The following is a 19,507-nucleotide window of genomic DNA, read 5'->3' as shown; positions in this document are numbered from 1 at the left end:
AACCTATATATGTATTAAATTACACCTATATATATTAAAAGTATCACATGGATATATGTACTATATATATAAATACATATATATATTATGCAGTAGCATGCACACGCACAACTTGAATGAATTTTTAGAGTACTAGACTAAGCTTTAAAAATTGTTTTCATTTGGAGAGGAAAGCTTAAGATAGTACCCTGCCAGGACCCTAGGATCATTCTCTTTTGTTATTCTGGGGATTTCACATAGGAAAGTTTGAGAAACACTAGAAAAATTGATTTACCTGTTGTAAATGATGTAAAGAAATTCCAAAATTTCCGTCAATCATTCCTTTTATCTTTGCCAGCACTTTTTGGTGGGTGGGAGGGAGTTAATATTATACAACTGATTTTGTACAGCTGATAAAATTCTAAAGTGACTATATGTTCATTTGATATATAGGGTCTTTTGGCTGTTTGGGAGGTGATTTTGGTCCTAGAGAAAAATTCCTGGCTCTTAGCTTGTGGAATTCTGCTATTGTTTTATTCATGCATTTCTCATTTTAAAATGCATTGTCTTTCTCTGTATTCAGTGCTCCTAAGCCCTCTTCTTCCCAGACTCTATTCTTTCCCAGAAGCCACAATGTCCAGCCCCGACTTTTCCTCTGAGTTGTATGAACTTAAATGTGATTGTCTCCTCATCATCTCCTTTTAGCAGTCTCAAGGCATTTTGAAGAATGAATTCCTAGATTAATAAATGGCACCTTCGTTCATCTATTTACACATGCCACAAACCTAAGAGTCATTCTGGCTACCTGCCTCATCCTCACCCTGCCCCCTTCCTCAAATCCGGTTCTGTCAGCAGGTTATCTCTGTTTTATCTTCTGAATATCTCTGGAATAGGTTCATTTCTTTTCTTTTCATTACTGGCATCCTTCCTTGTCTAGCTACTGTCATCTTCCTCATCTTCTTTCCAGCAAATAGCTGGTCTCTGCCTGTTTCTCCCCCTTTTATGCACTGCTCTCCCTTACTATCTGCATTCCAGACTCCTTGTTAGGCTTTCAAAGCCAGTGTTTTGCCAGGTTCTCTCTAGACATAGTGCTTCCTCTTTACCTGGTAAACTCCTAGCTATCCACCAGGCTTTAGCTTTTTGTCTTCCAATCTAAGGTTGGTTACCTTGTTTTCCACTTATTTCCAGTTGTGATTGTATATTTATTATACATTTAATTTAATGTATAATAAAATTAATTGTGTCCCTTCTAGGATGTGGGCTACATGAAATCACCATTCTTTCTCATGTATCCCCAGCACCTAGGGGAAGCTCTCAGTAATTAATTGTGAATGAACTAATAGATGATTTGCTACAGTACAGCCAAGAGAAGTTTATATGTGGATGGAAAGGGAGAGGCTATATTGGCATATGCCCCGTGAGTCTACTGGATTGCACTGCTATTCTTAAGGGAAAAAAAGCATCTTTCAGCCCTGGTGTCAAGCACAAAGTTGCTTGGACTAAATAATGTTGGGCCTTGAATGGCAGGTTAAGGAGTTTAAAAAACTGTGTATTAGATGCATTGGAGAACTTCCCTGGTGGCTCAGTGGTTAAGAATCCGCCTGCCAATGCAGGGGACGTGGGTTCGATCCCTGATCCAGGAAGATCCCACATGCCGCAGAGCAACTAAGCCTGTGCGCCACAACTACTGAAGCCCGCTCGCCTAGAGCCTGTGCTCCACAACAGGAGAAGTCACCACAATGAGAAGCTCGCGCACCACAACGAAGAGCAGCCCCCACTCGTCACAACTAGAGAAAGCCCGCGCACAGAAACAAAGACCCAATGCAGCCAAAAATAAATAAATAAATAAATAAATTTAGATGCATTGGAGAGCTACTGTAGGTGGGGAGTCCCTGGTCTAATGGTCTCCAACCTGGATATCTCTGGCAGGGTTGCCGTGAATGTATGTTTCATGCTTTGCCAAGACTGGGAGGACCCCTGGGTCCTTGATAGAAGGATGGGACCACAGGTGGGGGATAGGGGTGGAGAAACACCTGAAATAAAACCCATTATCTACAGCTCTGCATTCATAAGACAAGCGTCAAAGATCAGATTTCCAGGTTCCAAGGCAAGACTCTTTCTATTCACACCTGACTAAACAGTGATCACGAGGAAGGTGATGAAAATAGGTACCATTGATGGATTTTTTTCCTCTGTGCCAGATTCTATGCCAAGCACTTATGTGAAATAGCATTATTATCCATATTTTATGGGTGAGGAAACATGTTGAGGTTATATAACTTGGCCAATGCCTCACAGAAACATAAGTTGCTGAGTTAGAATCAGGATCCAGGTCTGACTGAGCCCAAAGCTCAGGCTGCTAGCTGCCAGTAATCACAGGAGGACAAATATTAATAAGAATAAATGTTATTAACAACAATGGCATCATTATTATATGCCAGGCACCAACTCAGGGATGCACATTTATTTTCTCCTGTGAGCCAGGTAAGAAAACACTAGTTGCTAGATTTACTTGCTGGAGGACTAAGAATTTGGCATATTCCACTGGCCATCATCCCTTGGGTCCTAAATGTTCAGTTATAATAATAATAATAAACTTGAAACAATATAAATAGGAAATAGAGAGACCCTGAGGAAAGATTGGACATGATTTCACTGTACTCTTGAAACTTCTCTAATATACTTTTGTGCCCACTAATGTTTATTCTGTAGTGAGTCTTTTTTTTTTTTTTAATTAATTTATTTATTTTTGGGTGCGTTGGGTCTTCATTCCTGTGTGTGGGTTTTCTCTACTTGTGGCGAGGGGGGCTACTCTTCAATTCAGTGCGTGGGCTTCTCATTGAGGTGGCTTCTCTTGTTGCGGAGCACGGGCTGTAGGCGCACAGGCTTCAGTAGTTGTGGTTTTCGTGAGCTCAGTAGTTGTGGCGCCCGGTCTTAGTTGCTCCACAGCATGTGGGATCTTCCTGGACCAGGGCTGGAACCCGTGTCCCCTGCACTGGCAGGCGGATTCTTAACCACTGTGCCACCAGCGAAGCCCTGTAGTGAGTCTTTAATATATCTCAATAGCCATAGAGAAACCCCCTTTTGCCTTCTCATATCTGTACAAAGCTGTGGTAATAGTAATAGTTGCTCTTGTTTGTTCCTTGATTTATGTATTTTGATGCAAAAGCCTCCCAGCCCAGAGAGAGACCATGTGCTGGTCTCTGGAGACTGAGTTCAAATCCCGACTCTTACACCTACTGGCTATATCAACCTGGGAGGTGTCGTAACCTCCATGTGCTGCCATCACTTGTTTGTCAAATGTTTATTGAGCACTAGCTGTATGCCGAGTCCTGTATTTGAAACTGGGGTTACAGTGGGGAACAAAAATAGACAGTGCTGGTGAGCTTATAGTTCAGTTCAAGAGAGAAGATGTCAGATAATCACACAAATGAGTTTATGTTAAGCTTAGTGACAGAGAGGTACTTGGTGCTGTGAGAACACACAACAGGGAAATGACCAGGCACAGAAGGCTTTCTTGGGCTACCTCAGGCTATGTAACTCTGTCAGTGGATGTATGCAAAGCTCACAGCATGGTACCTAGTACATAATAAGGGCCGAATAGTTGATAGCTCTTGATAATATACACTTAATTTTTCCAGGAAAAGAACCATAGAAACAAATATATTTAGTGCAAAGCAACTAATATGGTTGACTTTTCTCAGTATCTGGATTTTATATTTTATAATATAATCCTTTGAACCTCTTTATTTTTCTGAGAAAGAAATGAGGTTGGGATGGTTGCTTGGAAGAATTGTCCAAGGATAGGCCACTAATGAAGACATCTAAACACAGTCATCTTGTTCCATAGTTAGTTCCAAGATAAAGTCAAACAGAAATATCTAGAAGCCAAGGCCTTTGAGGGCATTGTTTGTTTGGTAAATTTTGATTCATAGTCTCATGAATGCCTCATCAGCCTTCTGACCATTAGTCTGGGCAGGTAGCTCTGTGTGGGGACTTTTATTCTCTGGCAGCCAAGACAGGGATATCCTAATGATGATTGGTTTCAGTGTCTCATAACCACTGGTCCCCGAATATAAAGCAGTGTGAATATCTAAACAGATTCTCATTGCTTTCAGCCTGTATGCAATTTACCAGCAAGAGATTTCATATCTCACAGTGTTCAGCAGTCCTACTTAATTAGGAACTGCTTTGAGTCAGGTCAGCTGATGGTCATAACTACTGAAGTGGACATGTTTGCCCTGAAAAGGCAGAGAGTTGAAAAGAAATTTCAGTAGTCCTTGGGTTACTGAGAAAGGGACCAGTGACTTGTCAGGGTATTCTCACTGGCCTTCCTGATGGCAGAACTGCCTTCCAGGTTATAACAGCACTGTTGGGACACTCACTACCGGAAGGGCCAGTATGAGGAATTAGAACTTGAAACGAGGCCTGCCTACTTAGCTGGGTTGCCCTCTTGTCTCATTGTTAGAATTTCCCCTTATTCCCAGACATAGATTTTCACTTTGGGGGGGGAAAAATTAAGGCTGATAGAGTGCTAAAGCAGCTCTTCCTTAAACAAAAAGAGAAGCACCAAAATGACTCAGCACACATTCAGTGATAAATTTACGTGAATGTACTGCATAGTACATACTGGTGAAGAGCATGAACTTGGAGTCAGACAGTCAGATCCTGACTCTGCCTCTTGCTAACTGTGGACTTGGAGCAAGTTACCTAACTACTGACTCTCTGTTTCCACATCTGTAAAATGAGGAATATAGCTGTAGCTACCTCAAAAAAATCTACCTTAAAAAATTAAATGAGGGACTTCTCTGGTGGTCCAGTGGTTAAGACTCTGCCTTCCAATGCAGGAGGCATGGGTTCGATCCCTGGTTGGGGAACTAAGATCCCACATGCCATGGGGTTGTGGCCAAACACTAAATATATATATATATATATTAGAGCTTATGCCTTCAAAACACCATGTATAGAAGCTGGCATGTACTAAGTACTAAATGATTGTTGACTGATTTGTGAGTTCAGTTTTGATGCAGTTTCTGACTTCTACTGGCTAGAATTTGTGACTAGGTTGAGATAGTAGGGTTGGTTCAAAAGGTACAAGACTCAAATTATATATATATATCCCTAGGAGATCAGAAGGCCTCAATAAATACTAGTTTCTTTCAGGTTGGGTTAGCATTAAATTAATAAGATATCCAAGGCTGAACTGGGCAAGTGTGGTAAATCTATGATGATAATTATTAACATTTGTATTAACTTTACAATTTAAAAAAGCTCTTTCAACATACATTGCTTTAGTAAGTCCTTACAACGTATATGACTGTATTTAGGCCATACAATAGTCCTGACAATCAGGAGGTAGGGAAGTGTTTTTTGGTCTGTTTGTTCATATATTCTTTCCTTCATCCCACCAGTGCATGTAGGTGCCTGTAAGGTGTCAGGTGTTCTGCTCATCCTGGTAAACAAAATGCATGGGGTCCCTGTCCCCAGAGTCCTATCTTAGGTAATCCTCCAAGTGTACATTTTAAGATATTGAAAGGTGAAATGTGCAAGGTAGGTATTTCCAGTGATTAATGTTTTATAGATGAAAAAAATTAAGATTCAGTCAGGCTGGTGAGTGACAGAGTCAGATCTCAACCTCCAAATCCCAAGTCCTTTCCATTGGATCCTACTGCCTGCCTTATAGAATATGTAAGTTGGAACAAATGCCAGAGCTAGCCTGGTGTAGCCATTCATTTTACAGATTAAAGGTGCTGATGTTTAAATTGGGTAAATGCGATGCTCAAAACCATTCCTGCTTTAGGAGTAGTTATCATTCCAGTGAGGAAACCTTTTGACAGCATGCTAAATCTTTGCATGTATACAGCTTATTCTGCAGTAATATAATAGCTACCTTTTAATAAACCTTGTGTTATCAAAAATTGAGTGTAACATGTTTGTTTCAGGAGTGCAGCTTCAGACCAGCAGATCAAAAGTTTTGGGTTTTGGTTTTTTTTCTTAGAAAAGAATGTAAGAAATAAGAATATTGCTTTATAGCCATAAAACCTAAATGCCACTGAGCAAATCTACCATATGATCAAATCTGGCTTTCCTTCAAGAGTAAAAGACTTTCACTTCCTGTCACCCCAGCACTATCATTATGTGTTTAGACCTCGATCACCCACTGTTATGGAAGATCGAGCTCAAGCCACTCAAGCAAAGCAGTTGCATTTTGTAGATGCAGTGGCTTCTTCCTTCTGCAGTGTGGGGCCGCTTCTCTGCGGTGACTGAGTTTTAATCAAAGCAGTTGGAGTACCCGCTCTGGACCTGACCCTATTCTAGGCACAGAAATGACCAGAATAGACCATGCCCTTATTCTGATGTAGCTTATATTCTATTGGGGGACAGATAGTGATTGAGGGAATGAGGGCGGGAGAGAGGGAAGGAAGAAAGGAAAGTGATGAGATGATGTCACGTAGTGATGGTGCCATGAAGAATTATTCAACAGGGTAGAGTGACGGGGTGGAGGTGGGGGCTGGTCTGTGTGCTGTGTTAGATGGGGAGATGCAGGAGGGCCTCTCAGGGCCATAGCAAAGATGCACCTGTCACGAAGGAGCAGCCATATGACTCACTAGAGGAAAAGTATCCTTGGCAAACGGAGCAGCAAGTGCAAAACTCTTGAGGCAGAAACGCACCAGGCCTGTTGGAGGAAAGCAAGGAGGCAGGCCAGGCTGGAGGGAAAAATACAAGGGGGAGCGATGGAGAAGAGCCCCGAGAGATAGCTGGGGACCATAGCAGGAAGGGCTGCATAGGATTTTACTCTGGGTGAGATGAGAAGGTACAGGTGGTTTTTGACCAGAGTTGGGATGTGACCTGACTTAGGTTTTAGGAGGCTTCTGAGTGGAAGCAGACAGTACAGAAGCACAGGCAGAAGCTGAGACCGTCAGAGAGTTATTGCAGCCGTCCAGCCAAGACAAGGCGGTGGCTTGATTTGGGAGGTAGAGGTGGACTTGGAGAGAAATGGTTGGGTTTTGTTAATCTTTTGAAAGTCGGGCTGAAAGGGTGTGCTGATGAGCTCCAGGGTGTTTGGCCTGTACACCTGGAAGAATAGAGCTGCCATTTGGGAGCACTATAATTTGTGGGCTCAGCTAGGTGTCTGTTTGAAAGACATAGGTACACTAATGGAGGTGGTTCCTTCCAATCACAGGGTGTGTGGAAATGCCTTATGACATGCGTTCAGACATGAATGTAGGTGGGATTATAAAATGTGTCCTCCCTTCCCTGGTATGCATCCCCCGCAACCCCCATACACTTAAAGCATTTCTTCTTAGCTACTTCCCACCACTGATAGGATGTACTCTTGGGAGAGAACCAGTCATTTGGTGCTTCGTGTGATTTTTAAGTCAGTGTGATACCTTTCCTAGATGTATTTACATTTAAACCTTACTTCAAACTCTGTGATGACACACAGATTTCATCTCTTATGCTAACCTGAATCACTGACAGTGGTTGCCTAGAGAACTGTGCTGAGAAAATTTGTGAAGCTGGTACCAGGCTCAGCAGGGAAGAGGAAAACTTGATTATATCTTCCACTCCAGGAACTAGGAGTGGCATCCCATACATGCCTAGTATTTGACAGCCAAGCTTTCGCTGCCACAGAAAGTACCTTCTTTGTCCCATCTCTCCCCTTGCATTTAGATATCAGCAAGTAGGCAGAGGAAATATTTTTCCTTTTCACTGTTTGAGCACTTGGCTCTGAAATCACACCAAGAAGACCACTGGCCCAAAGATCAGATTTTAATATCTAAAGGTCTTGAGTTACATGATATAAAACCCAAGTGCTCCAGAAGAGATAGGGCCTTTGCCTTAATGGGCAAGGCCTTTGCCAGGTCAAAATCCACTTTTTTTTTCCCTAGCATTCCTTACTGATAGATCTACTGTAATTACATTCCCTTATGTGTACTGTTTCTCTCCCCTCCAGAATGTGAGCCACAGGGCAAGGACTTTGCTGTGGATTGTTCAGTACTGTTTCCCCAGTGCACAGAACAGTGGCTCTAGGAAGTATGTGTTGAATGAATGTTGAATGAAATGCCTGAAGAAGCCTGAAGTTGTATTGTAGCCCAGAATTAAGGTAAATGATTACTAAGGTAGCTACACTTTTTTCAAAGTGGAAAGCTCCTATTAGAATAAACATCACTATAGCTATGTCGTTTAATGAACATTGTTGATAATCAGAGTAGTAATAATAGCTCTTCTTGAGCATGTCTGTATGCCTGATCCTAGGTTAAGTGCCTGATGCTCATTATTTCCCTTGGAAAGTAGGTCCTCATTTGTTAGGTGAAGAAATTCAGACTTAGGGTGTCTTGCCCAATGATATAATGCTAATAAACGGGAGGTTCCAAAGCTAAAAAGAAGACACAAAGATTTCTCTGTATAAGAAATCTTCCTTTCTAGCTGATAAATTGTGGTTTCTATTTGATAATAAATGGCTGCTTTTTACCATTAAATCCCCAAAGTTGTGGGAGTCTGGAAGGGCCTTTGGATTGGTTCATTGTTTTGTTTTTTTCTGCTAATTTCTGGTAAGAAAGAATCTGACCTTCTCAGTTCAGACAGCTTTTCCCAAATGTGTTGACAAGCTGGTTGTGAGGATCCCAAGTGAGTGTCAAGGTAGAGAGGAAAGGAGAGTCTCATAACCTTTACACCTAAACTCATGCTTTTGAGGAAAAATGGGTGGCTGGTGGAGTGGGAAGAGCTGGCTTTAAGGGAAGCAGATCCCACACTTCGTTTCTTTGCATCCAGGCTGTAGACCACTGTGATGGTTGTTATTATAATATTTTTCTTTAAATTGACTCAATTCTGTTTACTTAATGTAGTTAAAACAGAATCTGTGAACCCCCAGCATGGATGGAAAACCAGCATGGTTTGCCATAGAGTAACAATATATCAATACTGCATATGGTAAGAAGATACATATATAGTAATGATAATAAAATAGAAAGTAATATATAATGAAAATAAGGCTATGTTATTTCATGTTTAAAATTAAAGAATAAAAATAATAAAATATAAATCTAATGAACATACTAGAAAATAGTTTTCTCTGTGAGCAGAGTGAAACTGTTTATGATTAATTACCAATACAGGGATATTTAGCTCCTTTTCACTTATTTTAAAGAAAAAGCTGAAAAGATGGTTTTCGGATGCTAATGCACATATATGGATTATGGAATCTAAAAAAACTGTACTGATGAACCTAGGGGCAGGACAGGAATAAAGACGTAGATGTAGAGAATGGACTTGAGGACACGGGGAGGGGAAGGGGAAGCCGGGAGGAAGTGAGAGAGTAGCATTGACATATATACACTACCAAATGTGAAACACATAGCTAGTAGGAAGCAGCTGCATAGCACAGGGAGATCAGCTTGGTGCTTTGTGATGACCTAGAGGGGTAGGATAGGGAGAGTGGGAGGGAGACGCAAGAGGGAGGAGATATGGGGATATACGTATACATACAGCTGATTCACTTTGTTGTACAGCAGAAACTAACACAACACTGTAGAGCAATTATACTCCAATAAAGATGTTAAAAAAATAAAAGTTTTTTTCCCCCAGCTTTAATGTTAATCAGTACCAAGAATCCTAACATATGCATATAAAAATACATATGGATGATATATATATATAAGTATATTGTGTTTATTTAAGATATATTGTACATAAAGAAAAAATATATGTAGTAATTTATAAAAACCAGTTTTTAATTTAACTTTATAATAAATAATCAATGGTCCTTTGATTATGGGGACCTGGGTAAGAGGCAGTAAGCTAAGTCATTAATTTCCATTTGTCTCAGGCCAGGAGAGTTTGGCTGGGTCCTTCCTGTGGAAAGGTAGTTTAAGAAACTTGTGAAATCAAAGCTGCTTTTTCCAGCTAGCTCTTCCCAAGCCCTCCAGTTCAGGCCTGAGCTCTGCCATTGTAGAAAATTATGACTCCCCTGGAATAAAGCCTCCTGGCTCAACACTGTGGAGAGTAGAGCAGCCCAGGCTTCCTCCACAGGAAACCCAGACAGATGTGTATCCACACTGCTTTAAGGCATTTCTGTCCCATCAGTGGGAAACACTGTCCCAAACTCATTCCCTAACCCTCAGCTCTCTATGGGGCTCCAGCTTGACACTGCTTCAAGCAACTATAATAAAGTGAATTGGTTCGATCTTGCCCAACTGTGTCCTGGGGCTCCTATCATTCTGCCACCAGAAAGTTCATATGCTCAAAATTGGTTCTTAGGAGCCACCGACCTTAGTGCTCGTCCTCTGCAAAGATATAATTTAGGAGTAATCTTGGTTAGATTATGGCAGGATCTTTGTGCTTCTGTCTCACAATCAATTAGAGATTTTGCAAGGCGGAGACATTATTATTATCACAGGCAGATGGTGAAATGTTACTCCATCCTTCTGTGCCTGCTTTAACTTCCTTGTATAACATCATTTAGAGGGTTTCTTTACAATTGCAGTTTATTCGGAAAGATTTAAAGCCCTGAGGATTTGGCAAGAAGCTCTTGGTTATGAGTGCATGTACTTTGTCAGTAGCAAAAAGGGCACCTCTGATTAATACTGACTTTGCCCTGTAAGCCAGGTAGAGAGCAGATGAGGCCTTTGTTTCTTCAGTACTGTTCTGGGGCAAGAAGAGGTTAGAGGGTCATCTACTTGCAGCTCCTAGAAGAAGGTTAAGTGGTACTGAGCCAAGGATGGAGGACTTTCTTGTGGTGGGCTTCCTTGTGGAATGAGATGGAAAGCTTATTAACCAGAATTCCAGGGGGCTGCTTCAAAAGAGAGAAAGACATTCAGGCCAGTCTCTGCCTTGCAGGAGTTATACCCTGAAGAGAGGGGATGGGTGTCATAAACACAATAAATGTAGTGGCAGGGAGGAAGCAGCATGGCACTGAAGGGAGCTGGGGTGGGGTGAGGTAGAATGAAGGAATGAGAGAGATGAGTTTTTTTTTTTTTTTTTTTAAGCAGCTGCTTGAAGGAAGGGGAAATAGATGGATAAGGAAGGAATTTAGGCTGTTTTTCTGTGTAATGCACTGGCAAATCCCTAGAATCATTCTTCACGGATATATTGTTGGGCAGAGGCAGGCTTCAAGGCAGCCTGGGTGGATTCAGGTTAGCTGGGCATAAAGTCTTGTATGCATAGGTACCAGGAGGAATAAAGGATATAGACAAAAGTCCTTGTGGAGTATGTATCCTATATGTATGTGAGACAGGTTTAGAATTGTCCCAGAGTAAGGAAAAACCAAGCATATCATTGTGTTTATGGAAATCCCAGGAGACTTCCATGGACACTTATCAGAGGGGGGATGTTTGAATGAGGCTTTCAGTTGTAAAAAGATGTTTTGTGGTCGGATAGCTACTTCTCCTGTTCACTTTCTGATGTAGTATAGATATTGTTATAGAGAGGATGCATCCGAATCAGTGAATCCTCTGGCTGAGCTCCAGTAGATGGATGGTATAATTAGAGAATTCCTGCAGTTTTTCTGATAGTGTATGTTATATGGAGTCAAAGAAGGCTCAAGCCACCTACTACCATCTGGGCATATAACAGTTTATGCAAAACCCATCATCATGAAGCTGATTCTTAGTAAGCATGTACTACGCGCCAAATTTACTGGGATTGTCTCATTTTATTCTTCACAAGATCCCTTTTAGGCAGATACTAAGAACATTCTAACTTAACAGGTGAGAATTGTTATAGTTCAGTCAGTCTCCAAGACTGTACAGCCAGTAAGTGACAGAGGCAGAATTCAAACTCCCACATCTGAGTTCTTAAACACTCCAAGGTACTCTTTCACATTATAATCTCTTCAGAAATTCTACTGCATCCTAGTTATTACTTTCTATCGAAAAATGTATACCCTCTAACCCAGTGGTCTTTAACCAGTTTTAGATCCTCTTCAGAGAAATATACACACACATATATAATGCTTTTTAAAAATTTCAGAAGTTTTGAGGATCCCAGTCGAGTCTGCTTGTTGATATCTTCCGTATAAGAGGAAACTAAGTCTTGCGTAGGTTAACAAAGCCTTCCAGATATTTCCAACATAGCTGAGTCAGACTTCCAATCTGGCTGTTTTTCTACCATGTAACAAGAATAGTAACCATTTCTTGTTAAGTACCTAACAATTAGGATTGCTAGTCAGTGGAAACATACACTGGTGCAGTCCTACTGGTTATACAGTGGACATCCATTATGATTTGGTCAAGGGTGAATATCATAACTGCTCACAACCTTTTGAGGCAGGTGGTATTATGCCTGTTTTACAAATGAGAATCCCGAGGTTCTGAGCACTTCAGAGTTTATGTGTGGCAGAAGCTCAGTTAATCTAATTTTAAATCTGTTGTTCTGATCCACTCTCCTGTCTTGACACTGAATGTACCTCCCTTTGCAAATCCTTTCCATGTTCTGCATTATATCACATTGCTTCTCACTTTCTTTCTCTCTCTTGTTTCTCAGCCTCAGCATTATTGATATCTTGTTTTGGATAATTCTGTTGTGGGGGCCTGTCTTGTGCATTGTAGAATTCTTAGCTGTATCCCTGGACTCTACACATTGGGTGCCAGAAGAACCCCCCAACCCCTCACCCCCAGGTTGTGACAGCCATAGATGTATCCAGACATTGCCAACTGTCCTCTGGGGAACAAAATCACTGTCTATTGAGAACTGTTTCTCTCTCTCTTGTCCCTCTACCCTATACATACAAATATTAACATTTATCCTTGAGAGCTTACAATGTGCCAGGTAAAGTGTCAAGTACCTTCCATGCAGTATCTCAGTAAGTCCTCAAAACATCCCATCATGTTTTAAATTTTGTTTTATAGGTGAGCAAGGCCTAGATGCTTGGGTAGATGAGTAAATTGCCCAGAGTCGCACGGCTGCTAAGGGTGGAGCTGGGATTAGTCTCAGCTCTGTGTGTCTCCAGAGCCCTGGGCTTTGTGAGAAATGTTTTCACTAAACTACTTAGTTGTTTGGAGCTCCAAATTAATCAGACTGAATATTTTTCTTGTTTGGGATTTGTTCAGCTAGCAAGCTGGAAGAAAATTTTAATGGAATTGTAGATCATATATTTCTTTATTCTTTATTATTATTTTTACATCACTGCTTTTTATTGTTAATCCTTTCTCACTAAAATATCATCAACAAAAAATTATCAAAACAAAATCTTGCTTCTGATCCTGATTTCTTATCATAAATCTAATCTTATTGAACATAAAAAATAAAATAATTTCTTTGTAGACGAACAACTACTTCTCTAAGTCATCCTTCAGAAAACGTTTTTCAGTGGGTGCTTTATGTGCCTCTTAACAGGGCAAATCATTGCTAAATAACTTGACCATAATAAAGGCAATGAATTTTCTGGAAGTTTGAATAGGAAAGTTTTCAACAAAATAATCTTTTTCTGACAAGCAGTATATATATATATATACACATATACATATATGTATATATATGTATGTATATATATTTTTTAAAGGGGCATATGTACCTTAGTGCTCTGGGGCATTGTTATTTTTCTCAAAATGAGTTTCAACAACAACTTTAAAACTTAATAACATATTAAAAGAGGCTGGTAAAGAGAGAAGAGGGTGCGGCCTTATTTGAGCTTAATGTAGTAGGCTCTTGGGATGAGGTAGGCATTTGGTATATGTTAGCTGCTGAGTATCTGTACCCTCCTTCTTTGGACTACAACATGTAGATTTTCCCTTGGGGAATAGCCTTCCCCCATGGTATGCAGTATTATTTTGGGACTGTCAGTCATAGACCTTGCTCTCCTCTGGCCAAGGGGTGGTCATGTGATCAAGGCAGGTCTCCGGCTCACTTTCCAGGGATTCTGAATCTTGACAGCATTGATCCCAGGATGTAAAATGCTTGCAGCAGATGCTACCTGATGGCAGTAGCCTGAAGACCTAACTGCCCATTAGTTCCTGGGGTCGTGGTTCCTGTTGCTTCTAACTTTAATTTAGCTTTACTTTGAATTTTAGGAGCAATCTGGTACACATGGAGTAAATTTCTTTTCCATTTTGCTGAAGTTAGGCAGGGTAATTTGTGTTGCTTGTCAACAAAGAATCTTAACTAGTACATTGATTTGATAATGATGGTGATGGTGAGGACTCTGAGTCAGCGGAGGAGGAGGCGAGTAGTAGTGTAACAGCAGCTAACATTTATTGGCTATCTTATTTAATCTTATGAGGTAGATATTGACACATGCCTCCATTTTACAGATGAGGAAAATGAGATTTAGAAAGGTTACATTGTCTTGCCAAAGGTTACATAAGTGGCCTTATGTAAAGCCAGGATTTGAACCCAAGTGTGATTTGAGAATTCAGACTCCTAACCACTACACTAATTGAAATCTAGAGAGAGTATACTGAAAGCATACATTCATTTGAGGTCCATTTTTGACTTAATAAGTTATTTTTTAATCTCAAGAGGGGACTACTTCTCGTCTCTGTGTTCCATAATGCAAAGCAAGCTGCAAAATATGAATGCGTTTTTCTTGCCTTCATGTGACAAATTAGAATAATTATTGTTATTTAAGGGATGTGAATGAAATGTGTTTATCAGGCAGCAAGTTAAATGGAGTTTCTGTTTTAAACCACGGAAGATAATGCTCTCTTGACAGATTGTGAGTGACAGAAAGAGAAGTGTTTTCAGCAGGATCCGAATGGAGATGTTGCAGGAGAAAGCATAAACAGCAGAAACAGAAAGCTCTGGGGGTTTGGTATGGAGTGATGTCATCAATATATTTCTACTCTTTTGGTTCCTGACAATAAAATAACTTGGTACCTTTACATTGTGTTTTTCTTGCTGATTTAAAAATGAGTGACCAAATAAACGGGAAAAAAAGAAATACCACCAGTGGTTGCTGGTGGCAGATACCAATAGTAATGGACTCCGTATCTTATTTATTGTTTATCATTAAATGGTTCTTACATGTAATTATAAATATATGTTATCCTCTTCCCTCTTATGATTGTTGGTGCCAGTATCCATTCATTCGTATTCCCTCCCACTTTACCTCTGTGTAACACACACTCATAGCCAAACATACATATATGTTCTCTCCTGAGCACACCTGCACAGTAAAATGCACTTATCCATTGGGAGGCCAATGGCATTCTCTGTCGTGAATTTGGATAGACATCTGATCACTTTGTCAGCTGCTAGTTTTGCCTAATAAAAGAACATGAACGAAAAAATTATCATTCACTATTCTTTTAGAAGAGACTAGTTATTTTAATACTAAAAGAGTCGAAGGCATAATGTGAGAATTAAAACGATCAAATATATTGAGCTGTATAAAAAGTCACAATTTTGTCTTTGTTTTTGTCATTTTGCCACCAATGCATGAATGCTTCGTTGTGGATTGTCATCAAAGTTCTAACCAGCTTTTAGGAGCAACTCTTTTACCCTCATCTGATGTTTGCTCCTCCGAAGATTTTTGGCAAAGGACTATTCCATTTATACTTAAATACTTCCAGTGAAGTGGAACTCATTATTTATAAAAACAATCCATTCTATCTTTGGACAGCACTGTTGAAAGTTCTTTTCATTGTCAAATTGAAATCACTCTACTTGTAGCTTCTTTTGCTCATTCGTTACGTGGGCATGATTTTGGGCTGAATAGAACAAGACTGGGCTTCTCAATGCACAATGTCTCTTTGGATTGACAATTGCTGTCATAGTCATCTTCTCATCTTTCCTTGCCCCAGAGCTAAAATGGTCTAAGTGGAACTGTTCTTACTGTTTTTCTGATTATTTGCTTTAAAGTTAAAAAAAATTATTAAAAAGTTTTATTGTGGTAAAATATATATAATATAAACTTAGCCATTTTAACCATTTTTAAGTGTATAGTTCTGTGGTGTTAAGTACATTCACATTGTTGTGCAGCTTTCACCACCACCCATCTCCAGAACTTTATCTTCCTCATCTGAAACTCTGTATCCATTAAGCAATAACTCCCCTTTACCCCCTCCATGCAGCCCCTGCAACCACCATTCTGCTTTCTGCCTCTGTAAATTTTACTACTCTAGGAACCTCATGTAAGTGGAAACATACAATATTTGTCCTTTTGTGACTGGGTTATTTCACTTAGCACAGTGTCTCCATGGTTCATCCATGTTATTGCATGTGTCAGAATTTCCTTCCTTTTTTTAAAAAAATAAATTTATTTACTTACTTTTGGCTGTGTTGGGTCTTCATTGCTGCGCATGGGCTTTCTCTAGTTGCGACGAGCGGGGGCTACACTTCATTGCGGTGCGCGGGCTTCTCATTGCGGTGGCTTCTCTTGTTGCGGAGCATAGGCTCTAGGTGCATGGGCTTCAGTAGTTGTGGCGCATGGACTTAGCTGCTCCACGGCATGTGGGATCTTCCCGGACCAGGGCTCGAACCTGTGTCCCCTGCATTGGCAGGTGGATTCTTAACCACTGTGCCACCAGGGAAGCCCCTACTTCTTCTTTAAGGCTGAATAATATTCCACTATATGTATATACCACATTTTATTTACCTATTCATCTGTTGATCAATTAATGAATGGATGTTGGGTTGCCTGATTATGGGCTTTTCAATATGCACATTCCTACCTATCAAAATCTATTTCACACTGCTGGGCTTAGAGCTATCCACACTGTTTCAAAAGTGGTTGCTGACTCAAGGTAGCAAATCTTAATATCTGAATCATTCTATAGGCCTGAGTCTATTGCATATTATGTGAATAACCCCATTAGGTACTATGAGCCCTACTGAAATGAGTCAGCTCTGGATCTAGTCCTTGGCTTAGTCCTGAAGTGTAGTGGATAGATAAGATATCCACATTTCTAAATTGCAAAGTAGACAGTGGACAGTGCCATCAGAGAACTAGAGATGGACTTGATGCCAGAATTGAGAGGAAGCACTGAATGCTTCCAGTTGAGAGGATCCAGGTAGCTTTCAGGGAAGTTCTGGCTCTGGGGCTCAGAAAAAGAGAAGCATTAAAACACGTAGAAAGTAGGGTGGCCCTGGTGGCCTAGTGGTTAGAATTCTGTGCTTTCACTGAAGTGGTTAGGGCCTGGGTTCAATCCCTGGTCAGATAACTGAGATCCTGCAAGCCACATGGCACGGCCAAAAAAAAAAAAGAAAGTAGGAAAGGTATTCCTGATGGAGGAAGTAGCATGAGCCGAAGAGCAGAGTACAAATGTGTTTCTCACTTTTGCCTTATTTATTGACTTTAGGCTGTCACATAGGGTGTTTACATGGCACTGACCCGTTGCCAGTTCATGGGACCTCTGGTATTTTCTGTCTGTAGCACAATGAATTGTCTTTTATTCTGAGATTATGTGCTTCTTCTCATTTTGTCTGGGGAGGGCATTCAAATGGCCTTTTCTTCCTTTAAAATGATGCAGATAATGATAGATTTTTTTTTTCATACCATGATTGGTCGAATAAAAATCTGGTGACTCAGACTGCTGTATGTGGTTTTCTTTTTTTTTTATGTTTTATTTTACCAGATAATGGAAATTATATGACCATTTCTGTTTTTCTTTTTTTTTTTTTAATTTATTTATTTATTTTTGCTGTGTTGGGTCTTCGTTTCTGTGCGAGGGCTTTCTCTAGTTGTGGCAGGCTGGTGCCGCTCTTCATCGTGGTGCGCAGGCCTCTCACTATTGCGGCCTATCTTGTTACGGAGCACAGGCTCCAGACGCGCAGGCTCAGTAGTTGTGGCTCACGGGCCTAGTTGCTCCGCGGCATGTGGGATCCTCCCAGACCAGGGCTCGAACCTGTGTCCCCTGCATTAGCAGGCAGATTCTCAACCACTGCGCCACCAGGGAAGCCCCTGTATGTGTTTTTAATGTAGTTTTTCTGGAGTGTTAAAGACAAAACTGTAAAAATAATGAGCCTGGCAAATATCTATTAAAGAATGAAAGAAGAGGAAGAGCAATAAATATTCATAAAGTGCTTACTATGTGGCAGAAACCATGAGAAGCCTTTTACGGTTGTTGGCTCTGTTCTCTACGTCTGTGTCTTTATTCCTGCCCTACCACTAGGTTCATCAGTACTGTTTTTTTTAGATTCCATATATGTGCGTTAGCATACAGTATTTGTTTTTCTCTTTCTGACTTACTTCACTCTGTATGACAGATTCTAGGTCCATCCACCTCACTACAAATAACTCAATTTCATTCCTTTTTATGGCTCAGTAATATTCCACTATATGTATGTGCAATCTGTTGATGGACATTTAGGTTGCTTCCATGTCCTGGCTATAGTAAATAGTGCTGCATTGAACATTGTTTTACATATATCTTTTTGAATTATGGTTTTCTCAGGGTATATGCCCAGTAGTGGGATTGCTGGATCATATGATAGTTCTATTTTTAGTTTTTTAAGGAACCTCCATACTGTTCTCCATAGTGACTGTATCAATTTACATTCCCACCAACAGTGCAGGAGGGTTCCCTTTTCTCCACACCCTCTCCAGCATTTATTGTTTGTAGATTTTTTTGATGATGGCCATTATGACCTGTGTGAGGTGATACCTCATTGTGGTTTTGATTTGCATTTCTCTAATGATTCGTGGTGTTGAGCATCTTTTCATGTGTTTGTTGGCAATCTGTATATCTTCTTTGGAGAAATGTCTCTTTAGATCTTCTGCCCATTTTTGGATTGGGTTGTTTGTTTTTTTGATATTGAGGTGCATGAGCTGCTGGTATATTTTGGAGATTAATCCTTTGTCTGTTTATTTGTTTGCAAATATTTTCTCCCATTCTGAGGGTTGTCTTTTGGTCTTGTTTATGGTTTCCTTTGCTGTACAAAAGCTTTGACGTTTCATTAGGTCCCTCTTGTTTATTTTTGTTTTTCTTTCCATTTCTCTAGGAGGTGGGTCAAAAAGGATCTTGCTGTGATTTATGTCATAGAGTGTTCTGCCTGTGTTTTCCTCTAAGAGTTTGATAGTGTCTGGCCTTACATTTAGATCTTTAATCCATTTTGAGTCTACTTTTGTGTATGGTGTCAGGGAGTGTTCTAATTTCATTCTTTTACATGTAGCTGTCCAGTTTTCCCAGCACCACTTATTAAAGAGGCTGTCTTTTCTCCATTGTATAGTCTTGCCTCCTTTATTAAAGATAATGTGACCATATGTGCTTGGGTTTATCTCTGGGCTTCCTATCCTGTTCCATTGACCTATATTTCTGTCCTTGTACCAGTACCATATTGTCTTGATTACTGTAGCTTTGTAGTATAGTCTGAAGTCCAGGAGCCTGATTTCTCCAGCTCCGTTTTTCTTTCTCAAGATTGCTTTGGCTATTCAGGGTCCTTTGTGTTTCCATACAAATTGTTCAATTTTTTGTTCTAGTTCTGTGAAAAATGCCATTGGTAGTTTGATAGGGATTGCATTGAATCTGTAGATTGCTTTGGGTAGTATAGTCATTTTCACAATGTTGATTCTTCCAATCCAGGAACGTGGTATATCTCTCCTCTGTTTGTATCATCTTTAATTTCTTTCATCAGTGTCTTATAGTTTTCT

At 40.3% G+C, this 19,507-nt stretch overlaps 1 protein-coding gene across 36 annotated transcripts in view; it reads left to right on the top strand.

Moving 5' to 3' along the window:
• FHIT (fragile histidine triad diadenosine triphosphatase) overlaps positions 1 to 19,507 on the top strand; it is a 1,451,597-nt gene that overhangs the window by 148,575 nt on the left and 1,283,515 nt on the right. The window contains exon 1 of one of the 36 annotated variants that reach the window (XM_067755009.1): positions 8,063 to 8,086. The exons of the other annotated variants lie outside the window; for them this stretch is intronic. The gene's annotated coding sequence lies outside the window, so the exon portion shown is untranslated. Of the gene's footprint in view, positions 1 to 8,062; positions 8,087 to 19,507 lie in introns of those variants that run through there. 36 annotated transcript variants of the gene reach the window in all.

Source organism: Pseudorca crassidens, chromosome 10, assembly GCF_039906515.1.
Source record: "Pseudorca crassidens isolate mPseCra1 chromosome 10, mPseCra1.hap1, whole genome shotgun sequence".
Classification (NCBI taxonomy): Eukaryota; Metazoa; Chordata; class Mammalia; order Artiodactyla; family Delphinidae; genus Pseudorca; species Pseudorca crassidens.
The sequence above is the reverse complement of the archived record's forward strand: the minus strand, read 5'-3'. Positions and strand labels throughout refer to the sequence as shown.